The sequence below is a fragment of the Grampus griseus genome (assembly GCF_964374135.1).
Source record: "Grampus griseus genome assembly, chromosome: 11".
In the NCBI taxonomy this organism is placed as follows: domain Eukaryota; kingdom Metazoa; phylum Chordata; class Mammalia; order Artiodactyla; family Delphinidae; genus Grampus; species Grampus griseus.
In genome coordinates, this window is record NC_139005.1 from 99,825,442 (window position 1) to 99,849,376 (window position 23,935).

Here is a 23,935-nt window from a genome sequence, read left to right on the forward strand (position 1 = left end):
TAAAAAAGTCTTTAAATCCACATGCCCAACTACTGAAGACATTAAGATGCAGTTATTATTATTAATATCTTCCTTTTACTAACATATGAGGAGAAATGCAGTATATATGGGGAGTGTAGTTTTGAGTTAATGGTCATCAGAGCACTGGCTTTAATGGTTTGGATTGAAATGGGTAAGGTTAAGGTGGCAGAATATTAGTTGAATGTTTTGCTTACAAGCTAAAAACCGAATCTTCTTTAATTGCATTTGTGCAGCAGTTCATCACCTTTCTGCTTCTGATATACTAGTAGCATTTAATTTTATGGAAATATTAATTACATGCAAAATAATTGGTTTAATGGGCATTTAGGTTGGGTTGTGCTGTTTCTCTGTGAGTAGTGCATATTTTTTCTTCCATTTATGTTGCAGCAGCCAACTGTAATACACCTTCACCTGGTTTATATTTCAAGTTTAAAAACAATTCTGATAACACATGTGCAGGATCTGCTTTTTAATTCATCTATGGATAAAATCTAAATGCCACGGGAGGGGTTTACTCTTTAGTTGTAGCATTTTTTTTAAAACTGATATTACTTTGTCTTCATGCGAACCTTCCTGCCTTGGTGTTTGTTGGTTTTTTCGCTTGTGTTTTAGCCATTTCAGTTTCTGGTCAGCTTCGATTGCATCGTTGTTGTAATCTGGAGGGTGAGGTTGACTCCGGGGCAGATGTGATCCTCTGAGGATGAGAATGTACCCACTTGGTCCGTTTTGTGGCCACCCCTCTCCCAGCACTGACGATTTCATGGGAGTCTCTTCATTGCTAAGCAACCAGCGAGCACGGGCTGCTCCCCCCACGTCTCTTCAGCAGGGACAGGTCACTCCTGAGAGCGCTCCTGCCTCTCTGCTTCTCCCTCTCTCATCTGACAGATAATGAAAATGTTCTTAATGATCCTAGAACAGCAGGACCTCTGTCAGTAGACTTCAGAGCTGTTAATTGAAAGAAGAAATTCAACTGAGATGTGATTAGAGAACTGATATTCCGTGTTAAATAGACCGTTTAATTAATGTGGTAAATAAGTTTGCCTTAATGAGTCTAGCAGCAACTTACATTGTAAGGCCCAAGCGATCCATTGTGCGTTTGTCTGAATGATCAGCAAGCTAGGACGAAGGGACATGACCGTGATGTTAATTGTCCGGAAGAGAGAAAAGCTGGAGGAAAGAGAATCTGTGTTCAAGTGGTGCCTTCGGTTAGAGACTCAAAGAGACTCCCCTTGCCTTCCGCAGCCCTGACCGCACACTCCCGCACGCACGCACGCACGCACACACGCACACGTGTAGCGGCCCGACTGGCCTCCTGGGGCTGCCAGCAGCCCAGGTCTCCTCCTGGGACACAGTGTCTTCAAAATGCAAGTTTGGTGCACGCACACGTGCATGCACGCTCGGGCACACACAGACACATGCATGTGCACCACCGCCAGCCACAGCCTCTCCAAGTAAGTGTGGAACAAATCCCCAACTAACCTCGGGATGGAGCCCATGGTCTTGGGTGGGCCCTGGAGGTGCCTGTCCCCCCCAAGGGACGGCTGGGGACGGAGGTCAGGAGAGCTCTTGGGACCCTGGAGGTGGGGTCACGGTGTGCGGACTGTCCAGAGGCGGAGGTGGGAGAAGATGGCCATGCAAGCGGTGCTGAGGCCAGCGGGGGGAGCCCAGGAGCTGAGTGTCACTCTGGGAGGGTGCCATGTGCTCGGAGGCGGAGGAGGGCTCCGTGTGGCGAGGTGCGGCTCCCGGCTGGGAAGCGCAGGTTTGGGTCCAGTTTCTTTCTCTCTAAGCTCCGCTGAGCCCGGGGGTCCTGATGTCTTGGTTTGTGCTGGAAGGAAGGAGGGCCCCCCTAGCCTTGAGCCGGCCGCGTTTCCCACCGCCCTTTGCACTGGGGCCCCCGACGGCTGCTCGCTGGTCATCCCTAGTTGGTGTCTGTGCCTGTGTGTCCCCATCAGGCCGACCTGGAGACGGGGCGCGGGCCCGCGGCAGCGCCCGGGGAGGACAGCCGTTTGGGCAGAGCTCCTGAGTCTTTTCGCCGTGTGTTGTATTTATGTAGTTCAAAGCACATTATGTATAAAATCGTTTCATGCCTTTTCCCCATTTAACCTTGTAACATAAGCTCATCCCTGCGGCGAGCCGCCTCCGACCAGCAGAATGACGAGTCGCCACACGCAAGATTCTTCTCGTATCACACTTTATTGGAGCACAGCTTGGTTAAAGAAAAGATGGAAGGAAGACCCCGCAATCCTATAGCAGTCTGCTTATATAGGGATTAAGAACATGTGTCGCTCTGTGATTGGCTTTCGCTGATGGTGCGACTTGTGAACCAGCATCGGATAGGTCGCTACTTTAAAACCTCATTAGTATACTTAGCGCAAGCGCAGTGGCCACAGGAAGGATGACTCAGCTTGCTTCAGCTTCCTGCTGCGTGGCAGTTAGCTGACCGCGCCCTACATCTCCCCCTTTTTTATTTACTAGGATCACCAAGCAGAATGTAGCCCGTACAAGTGTTCACCTCATGATGTGCTCACTGTTCGAGGGCAGTCTTCCGTTGGCATGTCTGAGACACCTTCCTGCGTGCAATGCCAACAAGGGCTGCAGGGTGCAAAGGCTGACTCAGAATAAGTTTTGATTCCCTATAGAGGTGCAATGGCAACAGGGCCTCTCTGTGCAAGGGCAATCAATTCGAACTGTTCAGGACGGAGACCCAGGCTGCGGGAGAATCACCTTCACTAACAGCCAAAAGCGCTTGAGTGAGTAGGACCTTATCTCGATGTGCCCTGACGCGCATGCGACAGACCAACCAGAGACATATTATAATCAGAGCCCAAAGATCCCCACCCCTCTCCACTCTTTAAAGAAGGAAAAGGCAGAAGAGAGCCAAGAGGTAAAATCTCCAAAGGTAACGGGTTCCAGCTTGGTAGCATTCAGTTGCATAATCTGAATCTTTTGCTTCCGTTCAGCTTCTTGAGACCAGTTTCCCTTTAGGAATAAGCATTATTTCTTAAAGGAACTATCCCTGTATGTTCCAAAACTAAAGTGGTAATATTCATCTCATTTTCACTGGAATTCCCTATACCTGAACCTGAAGTGTGGCCTTGAGTTATCTTGCTCAAAGCTTCATTCAACATATTCAATGGAACCAAATTATTTCTAAGTGGATTGTTCCAAGTGGTCAAGGTTATCCTGGCCAAAAGGATACAATCCTTTGTGGAATTCCAACTAATACAAAGACTTCGATTCAAAATAAAATCACTGGCATTATACGGTGCCCAGTCATAATTCAATGGCTGGGTACAGGCCGTATTCATTTCCATGGGAACTGGCCAGGTCCGGCCAATTCCCCAGAACGTCATATTCTCTGCCCTAAGCAAGGGAAGAATCATCAGGAACATCCAGCTCAGCATCTTCTCTGAAGTTTTCTTCAACAATTCTCGTCAGTCTTGATGGCACCCAGATCGGATCTTGATCCGACGGTTCACTCCGTGTGTCGAGTTCTGAATCGGTCCTCCATGCAGGGCGCGAAGTTCCCGGGTTTCGGCACCAAATGCGGCGAGCCGCCTCCGACCAGCAGAATGACGAGTCGCCACACGCAAGATTCTTCTCGTATCACACTTTATTGGAGCACAGCTTGGTTAAAGAAAAGATGGAAGGAAGACCCCGCAATCCTATAGCAGTCTGCTTATATAGGGATTAAGAACATGTGTCGCTCTGTGATTGGCTTTCGCTGATGGTGCGACTTGTGAGCCAGCATCGGATAGGTCGCTACTTTAAAACCTCATTAGTATACTTAGCGCAAGCGCAGTGGCCACAGGAAGGATGACTCAGCTTGCTTCAGCTTCCTGCTGCGTGGCAGTTAGCTGACCGCGCCCTACACATCCCTATATTATTAAGAAATCTTTGTAAAGATCGTTTCCACCTCCTGCACATAATATTCTGTTGAGATAATGTAGCATAATTCATGAAACCATTCTCCTGTCGTTGGATTTTTTTAGTTTTCTTCCCCCCAGGCGTGGCGCAAGTTTTAAGTAAAGCCTGTGTTTTTCAAACAGGGACTGCCACGTTCCTTTGAGCAATGTTAAATGTGATTTAAGATCAAGAGCCATTATTCGGTCACCTTGAGTCCCACAGTTTAAGTAGAGACATCTTTTACTTGAACCAAGTAATTTCAGCACAGCGAGAAACGGAGAAGCACCCCCTCCCCGTCCTCTGTGCTACTTAGACTTAGAAACTACTCTGGCACTTTGGACCAGCTCTTCGGACGGACTGAATGAGGGTTGGGCGCATGGGACGAATGCCGGTGACGAATTTTGGAAGATGAGGAGTATTTTACAATTGATTTTCATTATCAGAATGTGTAAGCTCTGATTGATTTGATTTTATATGTCATTTTCTCGTAAAATAAATTACTCTTGAAAGCTAATACAGAAAGTGACTGGCATAAACAGTGTATTTGCTTATGAACATTACGGGTATTTATTTATTTATTTATTTATTATTATTTGTTTTGCGGTACACAGGCCTCTCACTAATGTGGCCTCTCCCGTTGCGGAGCACAGGCTCCGGACCGCAGGCTCAGCGGCCATGGCTCACGGGCCCAGCCGCTCCGCGGCATGTGGGATCCTCCCGGACCGGGGCACGAACCCGAGTCCCCTGCATCGGCAGGCGGACTCCCAACCACTGCGCCGCCAGGGAAGCCCCATGGGTATTTATTTTTATGTTCCTGTTTGTAAATCAGAATCTCAAAAGCACAGGTTGTTTTTAAACAGGTTAATTTTGCCCAGAGAAGACATTTTAGCACGTGGTTCCTGGAGATTGGGACGCGCTGGAATTGGATTTGGTGTGCGGTTGGCAAGGGGCGCAGAGGAGAAGTGATGCCAACCAGTCGGGACACAGAGCAGGAGTGATGCTGGGAGTTTGCTGTCAGCTGAATGCCAGTGGCGCCGCCATTCTTTTGCCTTTTCCACTGTCAGTATGAATTGGGCTTCGAGTGACAGGGAGAGAAGAGCTGTTGCTCATTTCTCATTGATAAGTTACAGTTTTAGAAACAGTTGTTTTAATTTTCCTTGTTTGCATTTAAGTTTTCCCTCATTGCACTTTGTTTTTTCCATGTGTTACCTGAACCAAGACTGCTTTTAAATGCATCCTTACCTGGCTTCCTTTGGTGTTCCTCCCACCTAATGTACTTTTGGGGTCCACAACTCGTCTCAGAAACATTTTAAAGACAGAAACGAGCGCATCTGCATACAGGAGGCTTCCTGTGGCAGTTCTGTTCCATGTGGGGGGAGTGGAGAGCAGAGGGCCCTGGCAACGCCAGTGGGTCAGAACCAGAGGGTGGGGCTGCTGTCCGGCAGCCCCTGAAATGACAGGAGCAGGCTGTATGCTTGCAGAGCCCGTGACGTGTATGTAGTCAGATTTTCTACTTAAAAACATCTTGAGGATGGTCAAAATAATGGACTTATTGAAAAATTGGAAAACTCATTAACAGTATAGCTCCTTGTCCCAGAAGCCGTCATTGGCACGTTTTATTAATTTCCTTCTGGTCTTTTGTCAATATACTTTTTACACTGCAGCAGTTATATTATGCATGCACATTCTAGTGTTGCTTTTTGTTTAATATCTACTAAACATTTCCCAAAGTCATTAAGCACTTAAAAAACGTCTTTTTAAAACATAGTGACACACTCCTTTCAATAATGGGTAGGAAAACTAGACAGAAGATCAACAAGAAAGAAAGAAAACTAAGCACCTGAAAACCCCTAGACCTAACAGACATGTACAGAGCAGTGCACCCATCACAGCAGGATCACATTCTTCTCAAGTGCACACGAAACATTCTCCAGGACAGACAATACGCTAGACCATAGAACAAGCGCCAGTACAGTTGAACGGGTGGAAGTCATACAAATTGTGTTCTCTGACCACACAGACATTAAATTAGATATCAGTAACAGAAGGAAATTTGAAGAATTTGACAAATACGTGGAGATTTTAGAACACAACCATAAAGGAGCAATGTGGGGACTTCCCTGGTGGCTCAGTGGTTAAGAATCCGCCTGCCAGTGCAGGGGACACGGGTTCGAACCCTGGTCTGGGAAGATCCCACATGCTGCAGAGCAACTAAGCCAGTGCACCATAACTACTGAGCCTGCACTCTAGAGCCCACGTGCCACGACTACTGAAGCCCGCGCACCTAGAGCCTGTGCTCCACAACAAGAGAAGCCACTGCAACGAGAAGCCCGCGCCCCACAATGAAGAGTAGCTCTTGCTTGCCGCAACTAGAGAAAGCCCACACGCAGCAACAAAGACCCAACACAGCCAAAAATAAGTTGAAAAAAAAAAAGATTAAAAAAAAAGAAGCAATGTGTCAGAGAAGATATCACAAGGAAAATTACTTTGAGATGAATGAAAATGAAAACACAACACACCCAAACTTACGGCATGCAGCTACAGCAGTGCTCCAAGAGATACTTATATTAAAAAAGGACGTCTCAGGTCATTAACTTGAGATTTCAATTTCAGAAACTAGAAAAAGAAGAGCAAGTTAAAGCCAAAACAAGCAGAAGGAAGGAAATAAAGACTAGAACAAAGTAAATGAGGTAGAGGATACAAAACAGTGGAGAAAAATCAATAAAACCAGTGCTGGTTCCTCAAAAATATCAACAAAGTGTTGGCAAGCCTTCAGCTAGCCTGACCTAGGAGAAAAGGGGAGAAGACTCAAATGACTAAAGTTATGAGTGCTTTTAGAGATGAACAGCACTAAGGAAATGCTGTGAGCAACTCTCCAAATTCCAGAATGTGGACGAAAAGGAGATGTTCCTAGAAAGGCACAAATGACCAAAACTGACTGTGATGGTTAATTTTGTATAAATTCGACTAGGCTGTGGCGCCTACCTATTTGGTCAAACACCAGTGTAGATACTGCTGTGAAGGTATATTCTAGATGTGATTAACATTTAAATTAGTAGTCTTTGAATAAAGCAGATTACCCTGCCTAATATGGGTGGACCTTATCTAATCAGCTGAAGGCCTTAAGAGCAAAGGCTGAGATTTCCTGAAGTAGAAGAAATTCTTGTTAAGACATAGAAATCCTGCCTGAGCTTCCAGCCTGCTGGCCTGTCCTACAAGTTTCAGACTTGCCATTCCCCATTATTGTGTGAGCCTGTTCCTTAAAATAAGTTTCTCTCTCAATATAATGTAATATAATACAGTATAATATAGTATAATATAATATGTACATTTATTTGTCAATATCTACATGGATATATACAAGAACAATGTATGTAGGAGATTAAATTAGTAATTTAAAAAATTCCAACAAAGAAAAGCCAAGGATCATGTGACTTCACTGGTGAATTCTCCCCACATTTAACAAAGAATTAACACCGCTCCTTCACAAGCTCTTCCAAAAATAGAACAGAGGAAACGATTTTCAGTTCATTCAATGAGGCCAGTGTTATCCTGATACCAAAATGGGAGACAAAGATATCCCAAGGAAAGAAAGCCAGAGACTAGTATTCCTTATGAAGATAGATGTAACAATCCTCAACGAAATACTAAGAAACTGAATGTAGTAGCGTAGTAAAAGAACAAATGCGATTTATCTCAGGAATTCAAGGTTGGTTCAGCATAGGAAAAAATCAGTCAGGGTAATACACTATACTAACAGATTGAAAGACAAAACATCGTAATCATCTCAGAATGATTGACACAGAAAAAGCTTTTTGACAAAATCCAACACGCTTTCACAATAAAAACACTCAACAAACTGGGAATAGAAGAACTTCCTCTCTAATAAAGAGCGTCCACGAAACACCCACAATTAACGTCATACTTAATGGGAAAGACTGAACGCTTTCCCCTTATGATGAGCAGCAGGACAAGGATGCGTGTGCACCGCACTTCTGTTCAACCTTACACTGGTTCTAGCCTGGGCAGTTAGGCAAGAAAAGGAAGCAAAAGACATTGAGAATGGAAATGAAGAAGGAAACTGCCTCCCTTTGCAGGTGACGTGATCTGTATATAGAAAAGCCAAAGAAATCTACTAAAAAATTATGAAAGCCAGCAAGTGCGTTCACCCAAGGTTGTGGGATAGAAGGTCAAGGTAGAAACACCAGTTACGTGTCTATACACTTGCAGTGTACAATCCGAAAATGAAATCATGAAAACAGTTCCATTTACAGTAGTGTCAAAATGAATAAAATGATCTAAATTTAGCAAAAAGAAGTACAGTATTTACTCTGAAAACTAGAAAACATTGTGGAAAGATATTAAAGAAGATCTAAATAAACGGAAAGACACCCCATGTCGTGGACTGGAAGACTTAATAGTATAAAGACGGCAGTCCTCCCCAAATTGATCTAAAGAGTCGGTGCAGTCCCTGTCAGAACTGTAGCCGAAACTGACAAGTTTATCTTTAAATTCCTATGAAAATTGAAGAGACCCAGAATAGCCAAAAGAGTCTTGAAACAGAACAAAGTTGGAGGATTCACACGTCCTGATATCAGAACTTACTACCAAACTACAGTCATCAAGAAAGTGTCATTCTGGCTTATGGATGGACATGTAGCTCAATGGGACGGAACTGAGAGTCTAGAAATAAACCTGCATATTTACAGTCAGTTGCTCTTTGACAGTGACGCCAAGACAGCCCAGTGGGCAAATGGTCTTTTTCAACATACGGTGCTGGGACGACTAGATATCAACATGCAAAACAATGAAGTTCCATCCCTGCCTCTCACCATACACAGAAATAAAATGAATCATGGACCTGTACGTAAGAGCTAAAACCACAGGACTCTAATAAGAAAGCATAGGAGTAAAGCTTCACGGCCTTGGGTTAGGCCACGGTTTCTTAGATATGACACCAAAAGCAAAAATGACAAAAGAAAGACATAGGTGAACCGGACTACATGGAAATGGAAACTTTGTGCTGTAGAGTCTCAAGAAAGGGAAAAGACCGCTGCAGAATGGGGGAAAATATTAGCAAATCATCTACCTGCTAAGAGACATAGCCATTATATATAAAGAACTCTCATAACTCAATAAGATAGTCTAATTTTTAGAAACGGACAAAGCATTTGAATAGACGTTTCTCCAAAGAAGATAAGACAAATGGCCAATAAGCATGAAAAGATGCTTGACATCATTAATCCTTAGGGAATGCAAACCAGTCACAATGAGATACCACCTCACCCCCCCTAGGATGGCTGAAATCAAAAAGAGGAGCAGTAAGAGAAGTTGGCAAGGATGTGGAGAAATTAGAAACCTCATGTGTTGCTGGGGGCATCACACTAGCCGAGCAACTTTGATCAACAGTGTGTGGCATCTCAGCAAAGAGTTAAACCTAGAGTTACCGGCAAAAGCCTGCCCAGGCACGCACGGGGGCACTGTTCCTTTCAGCCAGTGAAACCCAAACCCCAGCCCAAGTGTTCGTCAGCTGATGAAGGTGTAAATAAAGGATGATCTACCTGTACAATGAAGTAACTTTCAGCAATGAAAGGGAACCGGAGGACCGAGACACGCTGTAACACGGATGGCCCTTGAAAACGTCATGCTCAGCGAAAGAAGCCAGCCACAAGAGGCCACGTGCTGTGTGATTCCGTCCATATGAAAGGTCCAGAATGGCGAATTTGTAGAGACAGAGCATAGACAAGCGGTTGCTTGTGGCTTGGGAGCAGAACCGGGGGGATGGGGGTTGACGCGCTGGGCGCAGGTTTCTTTTAGGAGGGACGAAATGTCCTCAAATCAGGTTGTAGTGATTGTGCACAGCTTAGTGAATATACTCAAAGCCACTTTCACTGGCTGGATTGTGTGGTGTGTAAGGTGTATCTCAGTAAAGCTGTCGTAAAGAAAGTAGAGGTCCTGTCCTCGTCTGTGTGGGCTGCTGTACGAAGTTCCACAGACCGGGTAGCTCACAAGCAGCGAAGTTCGTTTCTCGCGGTTCCGGAGGCTGGACGTCTGTGATCAGGGGCCGGCGTGGCTGCATCCTGGGGCGCCTCTCTGCCTGGTGCACAGCCGGCATCTTCTCACTGTGTCCTCGCGGGGTGGGAGGGGCGCGGGAGCTCTTGGGGGTCCCTTTTGTAAGAACACTAGTCGCATTCGTAAGGGCTGCACCCTCATGACCAAAGCACCTCCCAAAGGCCTCACCTCCTAACACTGTCCTCTTTGGGGCTAGGGTTTCAGCATTTAAATTTGGGGGGAACGCAAGCATTCCGGCCCGTAGCCCACTGTGTGGTGATATAATTTGTCTGTTTTCTGCTGATGCACGTTTGCCTGGTTTCTACATTTTCAGTGTCACGGATGGTACACGTAGTGTCTCAGTAAGTAAATTCCTGATTGCATTTTGGAGGGTTTCCTTGACATGTACTCTTAGAAGAGCCGTTACCGACTCAACGGTTGGGTATTTTTAAGTCTTGATAACGTTTGCCAGGTTGTGGACCAGAAAGATGTTCGAATGTCTGCTCTGCAGCCGCGTCAGGGGTTGCCATCTTGCTCTGTCTTTGGGGTGTTCTGGACGTTATTGGTAGGTCCTGGCTGGAGACAGGACCTACGTGTGCGTCTGTGTGCTTATATGTGCACATCACTTGTTTGTAGATGCGTCAGTGTTTGCCCGTGAGGCTGTTTCAGTGTGGGCCAGGGCTCCACGATGTTAAGGGACTTAGGGAATTAGCTGAAGGGCCAGGAGCAAGTAGGACACTCTCCAGCATTGACGTTTGAGTTTTCAACCTGCAGGAGCTGTGTTCAGCAGGCCTGATTAGGAACTTGGAATAGACAAGGGTGCGTGCGCGCGCGCGCGTGGGGGTGTGTGTGTGTGTGTGTGTGTGTGTGTGTAGGGAAACAACGCTGTAGTGGAGCCTGGCGGCTGCAGGCCTTGTGCCCTGTGTGCGCTAGTGTGGCAGAAGCAGGTGTGTGACCAGCAGCCACTCTGGGGGACGTTACACACAGGATCGTTGGTCTCCAGTCCCTGAGGCTCACGCTGGCCCATCTGGAGCGAGGTGGAGGTGGACTCAGTTGGGGCAGTTCTGTGGAAATGCAGTGCGTGCGTATGCGGAACACGCGTTGGCATCAGCCGGTCTCTGCTGCACGTCCACCAGCCGAGGAAGGTGCTGGTGTCTCTCTCTCTCTTTTTTTTTTTTTTAGAAGATGTTGGGATAGGAGTTTTCTTAATTTAGTTATGCTGTGTTGGGTCTTCGTTTCTGTGCGAGGACTTTCTCTAGCTGTGGCAAGCGGGGGCCACTCTTCATCATGGTGTGCGGGCCTCTCACTATTGCGGCCTCTCTTGTTGCGGAGCACAGGCTCCAGACGTGCAGGCTCAGCAGCTGCGGCCCATGGGCCCAGTTGATCCGTGGCATGTGGGATCCTCCCAGACCAGGGCTCGAACCCGTGCCCCCTGCATTAGCAGGCAGATTCTCAACCACTGCGCCACCAGGGAAGCCCCGCTGGTGTCTCTTACGAATGACAAAGCAAAGCCTGTACAGTCGTCAGCCACCCACAAGGCGGCCAGTCCTCTCTGTGGCCTGTGGGCCTTTTTCTGGGACCTTGCTTTCCATCAGTTAGATCCCACTGTGTCCTCACCTCGCTCTCCAATCAGACCCCGGGGGTCTACAGTCTTTTCCTCCGTTGCCAGAAGTGATGGCTTAGGTGCAGCCTTTCATGTGTTAGGTGACAGTCCCCAGCGTTTAAGGAGCAATTGCTCTGGGCTGGTGCGCTGGTGAGCGGGTTAGTCTCTTAGGACCTGGGGCTCCGAGGCCCCCGATCCATGAGCCAATCGTCTTGTTCCTCCTGGTACTTAGGTGGTGGCTCCCCTTCCTTGAAGTGACAGCCGCTGTCTAGCTGGAGTGTCATAAGGTTGTGGGGTAGAGAAGGGGTTCTCCCCGACCCCTTCCCTGATTCCCCTGAGCTAAGTTCACAGTTTAATTAACTTCACTTGCATTTCTTTTCATTCTAACGACAGCCTTCTAGGGTCGGCGTTACTGCTTTGAGTTTAGGAAAAAGGAGGCGTGGAGAAGTTAAGTAACTTGCTGAGGTCCTGGCGTTTCGGATCTGGAATCGGTGTCTCTGCTTTATCTGAACAGCCAGGCGGGCAGCCCTGCCCCGCGGATGCCTCCTAAGCTGCCGGCAGCCTGGCTCTGCTCGCGGCCGGCCACGAGTTCCTTGGTCATGTGCGTTTGTGCTTTTGCTGCTGGTAGTTAAGTCAAGGATTAATTTCCCCAATTTGTAGCTTTTCTTACTGACACGGTGCCGAAGTGCGTTCTTACGTTCGGATATGGTTCCCAAGGCTGAGGTGGTAGAATTTTATCCTCCTTAATTGGGACCCTTTGTGCAGCCTTTTAAAGTCCTTTCGTCAGAGAGCAAGTTCTGCTTCCTTTCCACTGGAGCGCAGTGTCACGGTTGTTGTTGTTTTCTGATTTATTTCCTTTCTTTTAAATGGTTTCTCTTCATTTCTTGTTTTAAATTGCAGGCATTGCTGAAGTGGTCCTGGCTGTGGCTAACAGGAAAAAAGCTAACCAATGTATTAGTGGGATCCTTTCACTCTTTACCCTCCTAATATAAAATGCCACATAATCTGACATCCAGAAGCTTCAGCAGTTCAGCCCAGGGCCTTCGGAAACGCTTGACTTCACCCGAGTCATGTGAAGGCCACTCGGAGGCTGAGCCTGTGCTCAGAGCCTGCGGCCCTGGGTGCTCTACCCAGAGAGACCCCTGCCCCACACGTGCATAGTGTTTCAGGATGTCGTGGACCGTATTTCCTGGGCCTGGACTCAGAATCCCTGCGTGATAATTAAAGTCCTGCAGGGGGTGTGGGCTGAACGGAAGGCTTTGCGTTTACACTTGAAGACTCGCGCTCATCCTTTCTCCCCACAAACTTTAGCTTGCTTCTAGAATTTTTATATCTCACGGTGTTAGAATCAGGAATTTGCAGAATGTTTCTTACATAACACGTACCAATTCCTGTCTTCTTTGTTTTTCAGCATCTTTAAAGGTTTCCCTTTTATCAGAAGTTGTTGTTAAATCACAGAAACCCTTTTCAGATCGAATTTTATTTTGTTAATATTAATTTAACAAATCCATACACACACATACGTCTTTACACACAGGCCACATGCTTATTCCTCCTGTAGTACTGCGTGTTACACGAGCTACTGGTGGAGCGTCACAGCTTCTTAAAGAGGGGGTTGTTCTCTGTGTCTGTGCAGCCCAGATGGCGGACAGCATCAGTGAGACCCCCACCTGCTGGGGTTGTCCTTCACTTTCCGTGCCCCCCTCCCTGCCCCCCATATCCTAAAGCCCCCCGGAGGTGGGGGGAGGAGAGGTTGTGAGCCAGGACGGGGTGAGATCTCTTTTTCACTGACAGTGACTTTGAGGCGTGGGCAGCCTTTGTTTTCAAGCTGAGAGGCCGTGGTGTCAGCGTAGTTTTATTTTTCCCTTTTGGTGGTTCTGTATTGTTTTGAGAGGAAATATTGGGAGACGAGTGGTTTGGTGGCGGCCATCGTTTCCAGCTACCTGCACGTCCTCCCTCCAGAAATCTTTATTTTCTGCCTAAGACCAATCAACTGCCTATCTACTCCTCTCTCTGAGCTGTTCGTGTCCATCGCCAGGTCTAACAAGTGACATTCTTTCCACGACCATTTTCTCCAAAGAAGCACGAGTCAGGCCCGATTCCAGCCCTGGGTCCCTCTGCGCGGTGAGCACAGGTGACGTCGGGGCAGCTGCTGCCGGCGGTCAGGTGGCTGTGGCGGGCTCAGGGGGCGGCACAGCCCTGCTCGGCCTCCCTGGCCGGGGGCTTTCAGGAATCCTGCACAGACAGCTTGAAGTCTTGCTGAGGATGGCTCTTCCACGGCCTGCGGCCAGGCCAGGCTTTTGGGTCCCGTCTGGTGACCTCCACTGCCAGGCGGAGGTGCGGACACCAGGCGGGCAGAGCATGAGACAGACTCGCGGTGATTATGGCTCTTCCCGTCGGGTCTGGACGGGGTTCTGTTGGTCAGCCACTCAGGCTCAGCCAGGCGTCCCTGGATGAAGAACAGAGTGTGAAGCAGGCCTGGATCCCGGACCTCTTGTGGGCGTGGACACAAGCCAGCGGGGCAGAAGGTAGCCTTGAGCGTTAACTGACCGACGAAGACTGTGTTCACCAGCCCCTCTGACTGGGCCTAAAGGATCGTCAGCTTTAGACTCCAAGGGAAAACGGGTACTGACCAGAAAGCAGACTGACAGACGTTCCTCACAGACCGATTAGCTAGACCTGTCAGATACCGGAAGTGAAAAACCGTTCTCAGGATGAATGTTTGACCCCTCACGAGCACAGCATGGGGTCTTCTTGCTCGGGGACAAATAGGGTTCTTCGAGGGACGCACCAGGAGGATGAGGGGCGTCGTTCAGGCTGCTGGAGTGTCCTGTGTTGTCCTTGGTTTTGAGGAACGGCGTGAACCTCTGTGAACCCTCAAGGACCATTTGACCCAACTTTAGTTTTTGAGTTTCCTGTTTGAGTATTTCAGACTATGTGTATGGGTTGATGATTTTTATTCCATTCTTCAAAGAGCAAGGAGAAAATCTACTCCGTTTTGAAAAATAGAATAAAATCCCATTCTGTCTTGCAGCTGCTATGTAGGTCCATTGGCCCTCTTTATAAATCTAAGATATATTGTCAGATCATAATGATCTTACTTTTTTTCTGTGTCTTAAAGTATTTTGCTATTGTGTCATCCCAGGTATTATTTTATTGTTACTCATCAATTATTCCTAACTACAGTTAAAAAAAAGGACTAGGGCTTCCCTGGTGGCGCAGTGGTTGAGAGTCCGCCTGCCGATGCAGGGGACACGGGTTCGTGCCCCGGTCCGGGAAGATCCCACATGCCGCGGAGCGGCTGTGCCCGTGAGCCATGGTCGCTGAGCCTGCGCGTCCGGAACCTGTTGCTCCGCAACGGGAGAGGCCACAACTGTGAGAGGCCCACGTACCGCACAAAAAAAAAAGGACTAAAATAATAAGAGGATGGAAGAATGGGAAGATGGAATCATCTAGAAGGCTGATGTCACTGAGAAATAAACCATCCGTTCTGTGTGATCCTTCAGTTTTCTTATTGTGTTTCCCAAATGATTGTGTTATCTTTTAAGAAGGTATAAAAAGAGTCCGGAGACATTTTTGTAGTCTTTTCTTTTAAAAGCTTTTATTGAATATAGTAGAGAATTAGGCTTTTTTATTTTTTTACACCCGTAATGATAAGGAGATGAAAATCGGCAGAGGAAGGCATTTCCTCATTATTAGACGAACTAGGAGATGCACGCAGAGGGATGCTCTTTAGATGCTAATGATGACAGCGAAACTGATCGTCTAAGCAGAATCGCAGACTGTGAGTCTTCAGCCGAAGGTGTCTTAGATGAATTTTCTCAAACTCAGGCATCAGTGACTGAACGATGTAGCTCTAAGGACATGAAGGAAATGTGGTTTCTCATCCACCTAGTCATTCAACAGGAAGGACTTCATCACGTAAGATTTCGTGACAAGAATGTGGACCATCCCCCCTTTGCCAAAAAGGGGAGATGTTTGTGGACCGAACTTGGATATAAATGGAGAAATGCTGAAAGCAGGTGTGTCTGCAAGAGGTGATTGGAATGCAGGCTGCCCTGTGTGCTGTTCACAGCAGATATCAGTAACAGGGCCGTCTTTTTTGTTGTGCTTTTTTCTTTTACCTTTGTTTTAGGTGTTTTTCCCATTCTTTTTTTTGCGGTACGCAGGCCTCTCACTGTTGTGGCCTCTCCCGTTGCGGAGCACAGGCTCTGGACGTGCAGACTCAGCGGCCATGGCTCACGGGCCCAGCCGCTCCGTGGCATGTGGGATCCTCCCGGACCGGGGCACGAACCCGTGTCCCCTGCATCGGCAGGCGGACTCTCAACCACTGCGCCACCAGGGAAGCCCTTTCCCATTCTTTATAGAGATGTCTCACTGACTTCTGAAGGCCCCGAGCCTCACCACTGTTGTTTGTTTCTTTGGGCAAGTTTCAGGGACTCTTCCGAGGGTGGTTAGAAACGGCTACAGTGGCCACACTCTTCCAGCTGCTTAGCTAAGCCATTAACGTCAGACGTCTGAGTTTTTGCTTCAGTAACAAGAATTGAATGATATTCAAGAAGGATTCAAACTGCATTAATATTTAAGAGCCTTTTTGAATCCAGGAAGTGCCTGTGGATCTAATATATACAAGCACACGTCTATTAGGAAGGGTGGCCGCACGCTTGGCTCCCTGTCTGTGGAGGTTATTCCAGGGGAGTGCGTCTTGCTCCAGCACTTAGCCTGCCAGCCTCCCAAAGGCATCCGCGCCGAGAAATCATGCTTTCTATTACTTTGCTGTCTTAAATAAACCTGTGTCCCAAATAGCAGGGAAAATCAATTTAATTACTTATGAAACTTTTCCTTAAGGGTGAGTGAATTATGGGGAAGAGATGAAGTATCTGTCATCGGTCACCTCATTTCAGAGCCAGATAGGAGAGGAATGCATTTCGTTATGAAGATTAGCGTGGCTTGGCTGGTGAAAGCAGAGAGAGGCCCGCAAAGGCCGGTCCACCCGGCAGTGTGGGTGGAAGAGCGTTGTGCTCCTGGGACCGACGGAAGTGAGCTTGAGTGGCGGTGGTGGCGGGGACAGGGCATTGAGCCGGAGCCAGAGGACTTGCGCGGGTGTCACAGCAAGAGCCTTAGGAAGGGGAGAGAGCTGATTGCAGTTACCATAGTGATGGGGGCGGGCTCGGAAGGGAGCAGCCCGCTCCTGGTTTGGCTCCTGCGCTGCTCCCAGCCTCCCCCCAGCCCCCATCATCTGATCCGCCCCACCATCCATCGTGATGTAGTTCATGAGCCTCGTCGCCCACTTTACAGAATCTGCCCCAGCGGTTTTCGCCAGGGGCAGAAAGCAACTGTGTGTTCCCTCCACCTGACACAACTTTGCAGTTTATCTGCTGGAGCAGAGACCAGCTCAGAAGATGAAGTGGTCTGTAGCTGCGGCTTTAAGTGTCCAGCTGTCAAGGGTGTAAGTGCAGGGTAAGGGAGGGTGCTGCTGGCTGGCCAGGACCGACAAGGGGAGAAGAAATCACCTCTCCCGTCCCTACCTGTGTCTTCTGTCTGACCTGTCAAGTGATCAATTTCTTCACCCACCTGCCTGCCTACCTACGTTCTGCCCACCTGCAGGTACCTGTCTCTCTTTTAGTGGGTATAATTCGGTGGCTTTTAGTGTATTCAGAGTTGTGCAACCATGACACTACTTCCAGGACATTTCCATCTCTCAGAAAGAAACCCTGTACCAACGGGCAGTCATTCCACATCACCCGCTCCTCCAGTGCCCCCGGCAACCAGTGGTCTACTTTGTGTCTCTGGATTTGCCTGTGCTGAGCATTTCATATAAGTAGGATCACACGTCTGGTGACTGGCTTCTTTCACTTTGCATAACGTTTTTGAGGTACATCTGAGCTGTAGCGTATGTCAGAACTTCATTCCCTTTTAAGGCTTAATAGTATTTCATTGTATGCGTAGATCACCTTCTGTTTATCCATTCATCAGCTAGTGGACATTTGGATTTTTTTCCCTCCATTTTTGGCTGTTATGAATAATGCCGCTGTAATTATTTGTTTACAAGTCTTTTTGTGTGGACATGTTTTCAGTTCTCTTGGCTATATACCTAGGAGTAGAATTGCTGGGTCATATGGTATCTCCATGTTTAACTTTTAGAGGAACTGACAGACTCTTTCCCAAAGGGGCTGCAGCATTTTCCATTCCCACCAGCAGTGCATAAGCGTTCTGATTTCCCCACATCCTTGTCTACACTTGTTAGTGTCTTTTTTATTTTAGCCATCCTAGTGTGTGTGAAGTGGTAACTTGTGGTTTTGATTTGTATTTCCCTGATGACTGATAATGTTGTGTGTCTTTTCACGTGCTTATTATTATTATTATTATTTTTTGCGGTACGCGGGCCTCTCACTGTTGTGGCCTCTCCCGTTGTGGAGCACAGGCTCTGGACGTGCAGGCTCAGCGGCCATGGCTCACAGGCCTGGCCGCTCCATGGCATGTGGGATCTTCCCGGACCGGGGCACAAACCCGTGTCCCCTGCATCGGCAGGCGGACTCTCAACCACTGCGCCACCAGGGAAGCCCCGTGCTTATTATTTTTAATGTGGTGGGATTATATTTGATGCTGATTGGATTCATTAAGAAATCTTTTGAACTTTAAAATTTATTTTACTAGCATTAAAGTTTATATATGCCTTGCTTTTAAAAAATAATAAACCTTTCTTTCACTTGATGTTTTCTAATCTATAATAACTTGACTGAAATTGGTCTCAAATTTTAAAATGAAGATACTTTCCTTTTCACTATTATTACTTTCATTTTTTTTACAGGAAAAAGTATTCTCAGGGAAAGTTGGGTGCAAAAATTTGATTTATTTTCTTATTCACAAAAGCTGAAAGTGTAGGTTGATTTTTCTTATAAGGTAGAGATATAAGTTTGTAGAGAGTAGGTTATTTCAATTTCTGCCATCTTGTGCTTGAGAGAGATTAAAGGAAACATTTGAAATGAGAAGTCACCTCTTCTAACTTTGCAACTTTATGCTTGAGCAACTGATCCTCTTCAGAATCTGTGGGTTGGTTGTGACTTTGGTTCTTAAAGGTCAAAATAGAATCCCCATCTTCTGGTCTCTTTGCAGTTTCTTTCAATTCCACAGACTTTTTATAGAATCGCTCACAGTGGAAGGTGTTTGGCATACCTAGGTGTGTAAGACATGGTCTTAGCTCTTAGATAGTTTAAATTTCAGAAGGGATAAATGGTAATTTATTACATTCAGTCTGCAGTTACTGCTGGAGAGACAAAGATGATGTTGATTGTGGTGATGGTGACGGTGATGGTGAAGATGGTGGTGGTGGTGATGGTGGTGAAGATGGTGGTGGTGATGGTGATGGTGGTGGTGGTGATGATGATGGTGGTGGTGATGGTGATGGTGGTGAAGATGGTGGTGGTGATGGTGATGGTGGTGATGGTGATGGTGGTGATGGTGCTGGTGGTGGCAGTCACTGCAGCCAACTTCCTTTGTACCAGGAGCTTTCACAGAACTTTCCTTATTATTACATCACTACTCCCTGAGGTTGATGCTCTTATCATCCCATTTTGCAGGTCAGCAAACTGAGGCACAAAGAGGTTGATCAAGGTCTTTAAACTACTGACTGTCAGAGCCAGGATCAACCCCCGGCTGTCTTCTGCTGTGTGGACGGCTTTTCTCTTGTATGGGGAAAGGGGCAGCCAGAAGGCTGATATCAGAAGCCCCAGCCACCGGCGCTGTGTCCTCATGCTTCTGTCCCTTCCTCTGTGGGCCTGTGTAGGGACAGAGTTCATGGGGTCCCCTCTGTCAGTGCAGACTCCTCACTGATGAACATTGCCTCCTGCTTCCTCGTGTGGGTTTGGGGCCCCGTCCTTCTGTAGAGGACAGAAGGGCAGCTGAGCCACGGAGGAGCGGATGGCTCATCCACGCGCCTACAGCTCACGCTTGGTTGCAGTGAGCGTCCTCTTTCTGACTGATGTGATGTTTTGTACACTGCGGATTGGACGTTGCTTTTCTGCTCAGTATAGAAGTGTGACCTAAAGTACTTTGGAATGATCTTTGTCACAGTCAAAGCAACACTGCCATTCTGTGTAATTCTAACTCTCTGCATTGAAGAGCCGTCTCGTTAGTGGCCCTGTGTTAGTATGCACCCTTCTTTCTTACCTTGCGCCTTAGAGATGTGAACACAGCTTCCGAAAATGAGGGGCTGGAGTGTTTTTGTTGAATCGACCCAGCAGCTGCATTGAAGCTCAATTTCTCTGCCAGGCAGGCCAGCATCAGCTCGTGCATCGCAGCGGCCTCCCACTTGGTCCAGCCCACGTGATGGGCACCTGCCCGCGCCACTGTATTCTGGCCGCGCTTGGCACCAGCGACGTTCCCGTCCTTGCCTGCAGAGCGTGCTCTGTCCGGAGGGGGAGCAGCCGGGACACACAGTGCTTCTCCCACGGAGGCAGTGTGGTCGGCGGCCTGTGGGGGGCAGGGGAGGTGGTGTCCTCGACACGCAGGGGCCCGGGCGTTGCCCTCCCTCTGCCGCTCAGGCCCACGGGCCTGGGGTGACCCTCTGCCTTCTCATCTGCAGGGCAGCGCTGGGATCAGAGCAGATGGGGCTTGAGAGCAGAAAGCCTGGTGGAGAGCAGGGGGTAGTGTTGGATGCCAGGACAAAGGAGCCACCACTGCGGTAGGTGCACAGGGAGGGCCTCAGGGTGACAGGCACGTGGGCCCCATTTGGTGCATTGAGAGATTTCCCAGGCAGTCTCACTCTGGGACGAAGGTGCTTCATCCACGCGGTCAGCGCCCTGCACAGTGTTTTCAGCATGACCACATCTCCCAGGGCGAGCCCGGGGCCTCCCTCCAACGTCGTGGGCTCGGCGTGCCGGCCGGGTTGGGAGGTACCTTCTGAGCTCGTCACTGGCCTGCAGGGCGATCACACCTCCTGCTCTTACGGTGGCAGGACGTGGCCCCGCTGGCTCTGAGAGACAGAGCTAAGCTGCAGAGACAGGCCCCCAGATGCCTCCTGCAGGCCCCCGCCATCCTGGTGGCGGTCATTTAAGTTTTAGCGCACGTCCCGGCCTATGGGAGGCACGTGCGTTGTTCACCAATTGCCCGTGTGACTGTTGTGTTGCACGGCCTGGGTTTCTTCCTGTGTCCACTCTAGCGGGTGCGACCTCTCCCCGCTCCCTCTGTTTCCCCCTTCCCCCTCCGCCACCCCCAGCAGCAGCCTGGCTCTTCTCTCCAGTGACTTGGCTGCTACCTGCCGTTCTGTTGCTAACCGGGGGACCTGGTTATTGAGCTTTTTCTTCTCAGGAGGGATGCGGAAAAATTACCAGGGCTTTTAGAATCCTGCTCTCACCTGATAAACTTGCCTTTTAATGCCAGGCGTGAATGAAGTATGCTGCTCTTTGTACCCTTGCATAAATGTGGTGTTGTCTAGGAAACACGCCTTTGGAGGGCTGCTGGGCCGGAGGACCAGAGCATCAGAGACAAACGGGAGAGATTGACCCAGCTGAGCAAATAAAAACCGCAAACCACCTGCCCTCGAATAAAACATTTTAGGTGGCAGAGAGAAAACAAGGAGTGAAAGCTCTTTAAGTAGAAAAGATTTTCACATACATTTTAGCTCTTAAAGTGGCAAGTGAGGTGGCATCCATACTTTTTCCCCGTTTTGGTCAGTTCCGTTCCAGAGCAGGACGTGGACAGACAGGGTCAGTTGTATCTGATGAACTCTCAGGAACCTGCTGGGAGCGTTGGTTTCGTATGTGGTCACGACTCTGCGATTCCCCATTCTTGGTCCTGCCCTTCACGATTCCCCACGTGCTGCATGCCCTGGGGTGGGCCCTCCTCCACCAGCCATGGTCACAGTCACAGTCACAGGCTTTGCTCATTTCCCCCTCGCTGTGAATTTCTAACTCCTGTCACGTGTTAGCCGATAGCCGTTTGTCGGAGTCTTTTCTGTGTCCGTGGCTGCTGCCCAGCTCGGTCGGGGAAACGTTGACTCAGGTGCAGCAGTGCCTCCTGTCTGTGGTCTTCGTCGCTGTGGGGCAGAAGCTGCAGCTTCTCAAGAAGGAACAAGAATGGTTGTTTAAACTGAGCCCATCCCTGCTGCGCAGAGACCCCGTGAGAGCGGGGAAGACCGTGCCTTTCCACCTGGAAGCAGGGTCGTCTCCAGACGCTGCTACGCAAAGGTGCTCAGACACGAGGCAGAGAGCCTAGGAGGCGCGTCACAGCCAGGCCTACTAACGCAAAGTCAGCCCCACGTGCTGGGCCAACACCAAGACATGCACACGCACACCCACCTGCACACACGTGCACGCGCACCCATGTGCACACACGCCCATGCACCCACGCGCACCCACGCCCGTGCACACACATGCCCATGCACACACACACATGCACACACATGCCCCCACATGCACACATGCCCATGCACACACGCACCCATGCACACACCCACCCACGTGCACACTCGGCCATGCACACACATGCCTGTGCACACACACGTGCAGAGGCAGGTCACACTGTTTCGGTCATGTGAGCAGTTATGCACGGTTCCCTGAGGGAGCAGGCGCCCCGGAAGGACCATGAGCTGGGAGCCTTTTGCCTGGGGTTCTCTTCCCCACACATCTGTCAGCCTCAGTGAGGGGTGAAGCTAGAGCTCTTTATAAAGCGTGCCCTCTATGTGAGACACAGGCATCTCACCGGACGTTCTGAGTGAGGGTGAACCCTCTCGGGTGGCCCTGAGGCCCAGCCAGCCCGAGGGCCCAAGCAGAGGCTCTGGTGGACATCAGAGAAATGACACCCAAGCGGTGATGGCCCGGGTCCCATAGGACACGTGAGCCCTTGGAAGGATGTTGACTTTTGATCTGGAAGAGAGAGGCTTTTCAGCAGAGGGTTAACGTGCCGTCGCCTGTGAAAGGTGGCTTGGGACACATGCAGGGGGCGGGGCGCAGGGAGAAGCTGGGTGCAAGTCAGGGAGGCCAGTTAGGTTGTTGACCGAATCCGAGGGGAGGCGATGGCGTGGGCTCAGAGCCAGGTGGCGACGAGCTGGGGTTGCATCTGACTGGTTTGAAGGGTTTGCTGAGATTGGATGGAGGTGAGAGGGCGAGGTTAAGGATGACCCTGAGGTTTTCCCTCACTAATGGGAGGGGATGGAGTCGCCTCTTCCAGAGAAGACCACGGAGACGGACCAGGACCCCGGTCTCGGGCGTGTGTTGCGCGTGTTGTCTGTTAGACACCCCAGTGCCCCTCTCGTGTCAGACACCGCTGGTCTTTGCTTTCTCCTTCCTCGGGAGCAGTTGATTTGGGCCCTTTTCCTGGTCTTGGTGTCCAGTGTGAAATGCAGGCCTCTTCTCCAGGGCAGGTGGCCACGGCCCTGGCTTCTTGGAATGCTGCCTTTCACTTTCCCGCCCGAGATCAGAGCCGGCCCTGTCCTCTGAGCTTCCCGGTCTGCATTTCCAGTAAGGGCTTGGCGACCCGAGGTGGGAAGTCCCAGGACCCCTGAGACGAGAGTGGTGCATCTTTTATCCACTGAAAGAGTCATTGCAGACAGGCACAAATGATGGCTGGATGTTGACGTGGGTACTGACAAAGGAGAGATGCATCCTTGCATCTTCTAGATGCTTGTGTATGTGAAAACTCCGCCCTCAGGAGTTCTGCTTCGTTTCTCTCAGGGTTACAACTGGGGTTGCGGTTCTGTTGTTCTTTCTCTCCAGAGCTTTCTGCTGGCTCACGTTCCTTGCACACATCCAGGATATGGTTTTGTCGTGAGAAGTGTGTGAACCTCCTTTCAGCCTTTGCTCTCGCTGGGAGGCTAATGATTGAGTTATATATATAGTGGTGTGAAGTCTTTGAAATAAAATCACAAAGTACATGTGCATTATTATTATAGCTCTAATGGTGTTGATGTTTAAATCATGATTGCAATAATAATACACCATTTTGCCAATAAAACACAAAACTACTTCAGAAGAACATTCTAAAATGATAGCGTTTTCTGGGGCTGGTCAGCAGTGTCTAATTTGGGGCCTTCACAATTGGTTTCGTGATTCATGTATTATGTATTTCCAAAGAATAATCAAGGGTGTGCAGCATTGCCCAGGGCAGTGAGTATGGAGAATACACAGTTGGTGCAGTTGGACTAAAAGAGCAATTGGCCGCCTGGATCAACAGGGTTGGATCTCACGTGGGGTCGGGGCAGCGGCCCTTCCTGCTGTTTGTGAGCCCGTGGAGCTTGACTTTGTGATAGTGCGTCCTCAGGGCCGAGGGCCTTTTGTCAGCTGTCCAGTTACGGCAGAGATGTGTGGTGGGTGAGCAGCCCAGTGGGCACTGAGGGTTTTTTCCCAGATACATGCA

The 23,935-nt window shown here is 48.9% G+C and overlaps 1 protein-coding gene across 1 annotated transcript in view; it reads left to right on the plus strand.

The window, feature by feature from the left end:
* Positions 1-23,935, plus strand: part of TBC1D22A (TBC1 domain family member 22A) — a 314,758-nt gene that overhangs the window by 130,864 nt on the left and 159,959 nt on the right. The gene's annotated exons all lie outside the window — the stretch shown is intronic.